We start from the raw sequence: 2,225 nt of genomic DNA, 5'->3' as shown, positions 1-2,225 counted from the left end.
ATAATAATAAAGTATAGAAGGTAATTAAACCGATATCATAGAAACACTAGAGAAAGACCATAAAATCACATGCTGGTTCTTTGAAGAGAGCAGTGAGAGTGACAAAACTAATTTAATCAGACTAATCTAGAAAACAAAAGAAAATACAAAGAAATAATACCAAAAACAGAAACATCACTTTAGATTACACAGATGCCACAACTGTAAACAACTTTACGCTGTAATACTGTAAACAATTTAACACTGATCAATTTGGAAATTTAAATGACATAAACAAATTCCTTGAAAGACACAAACTGCCAACACTCACCCAAGAAAAAATAACGCATGTCCATTTAAAAAATTAAATTCATAGTTAGAAATCTTCCCATAAAGAGATTCACTGATGAATTCTACCAAACAATTAAAAGAGAAATAATACCAACTATACCAAACTCTTCTGGAAAATAAAGGAGGAGGAGGTCAGGTAGCTCATGCCTGTAATCACAGCATTTTGGGAGGCTGAGAAGTGAGGATTGCCTAAGCCCACAAGCTCGAGACCAGCTGGGCAACATGGCGAGACCTTATCTCTACAATAAATTTAAAAAATTAACTAGGCATGCCTGTAGTCCCGCTACTTGGGAGGCTGAGGCGCAAGGATTGCCTGGGCCCAGGAGGTGAGGCTGCGGTGGACATGATCATTGTGATCGTGCCACTGCACTCCAGCCTGGGCGACAGAGTGAGATCCTGACTAAAAACAAATAAATAAAAAAAAATAAAAGGAGAAAATGTTCCCCCACCCACTCCACTAGATCTGGTAAGAAACCAGGAAAAAACCATCCCAAGGAAAGCAAACTACAGGCTAGCATTTCCTATGGGCATATATGTGAAGAGTCTTAATAGAACCTCAGAAATGGAACCTAAATGTATGAGATTAAGTTTCCTTGGTGTATGAGGAATGCAAAGTTGAATCATCATTTGAAAATCAACTGATGTAATTTACCACAGAAACAGAAAAAGGAAAGAAGAGATGTACAAAAAGCGTTTGGCAAAATTCCACACCCACTCATGTTTAGAACTCCCAGCAATCAGGAATGGAAATTCCCTCAACCTGAAAACAATCTACAAAAAGCTTACACTTAATGATAAAGACTGAATGATCCCCCTGAGATGAAGGCCATGGCAACAATGCCTGCCTCTACCACTTACATTCATCATTATACCAGAGGTCTTAATGCAATAAGGCAAGAAAGTAATACAAAAGCCACACAGACTGAAAAGAAAAAAAAAACAACAACTATCAGTTCATACTAAAATTTCTATGTCTCCCAGCAACCTTATGTTTAATTGTTTTTTGGGAGAGACATTACAAATTTAATAGCCTGAAAATGCATTTTGAACAAGAAATATAAAATAAAAACTTGCATTAAAAAATGCTATCTAAGATATATTTATATCTAAAACAGTCTTAAAATTTTTGGATTTTAAATTTGCTAGCATGTTAAGGACCTTTTTGTTCAAATATCATACTCAAGAACATTAAAAGTAAAAATAACCATCTAGGCTGAGCAAGCTGTTCATACATTCTTACAAAAAATTTACATATGTAAGAGTTAAAGCAAACCAAAAAATTAAGCCTATTACTTTTGCTATTAAATTCACTAATGAATTCAAACACAATGCTACAGGATTGAGTATCCCTTACCCAAAATGGTCAGAAACAGAAGTGCCTCGGATCTCCCAGTGCTCCGATTTGGAATATGATATTCGGCAGTGCCAACCTCTCAACCTGAAATCTGAACTCTGAAATGCTCCTATGAAAATTTCCTGCGAGTGTCATGGCCCTTGAAAAGCTTCAAATTTGGGAGCGTTTTGGATTTTTGGATGGGGATACTCACCCTGTGTTTGCAGAGAATGGGACTCAGTGACCACCGGCCAAAGGGCCATGATCAAGAGCAAGGTGGAGCAGAGCCCCTCACTTGCAGAAAGGGAAAGCATCTGCAATCCATTCGCCACAACGAAGCCACACGTTTCTCACAGAAAACAGAACTAAATTCTCATTCTCTAGCACAATTTTTTTTTAAAGCAGGATTGAGAGGACAGAAAAGTTCCCACAGCAGGAGGGGACCCGAAGGGGTTGCCCCCTCTAGCACAAATTATTATCAGAGTAGAGGGCAAGTACATTAGGGAGCTGAAATGGAAGGCTACACAACGAGAGCTTCCATGGAAACGGAGGTGCATGTGTA

The sequence above is a fragment of the Carlito syrichta genome, unplaced genomic scaffold (genome assembly GCF_000164805.1).
Source record: "Carlito syrichta isolate Samal-C Ts95f unplaced genomic scaffold, Tarsius_syrichta-2.0.1 Scaffold169112, whole genome shotgun sequence".
Taxonomy (NCBI): Eukaryota; Metazoa; Chordata; class Mammalia; order Primates; family Tarsiidae; genus Carlito; species Carlito syrichta.
The sequence above is the reverse complement of the archived record's forward strand: the minus strand, read 5'-3'. Positions refer to the sequence as shown.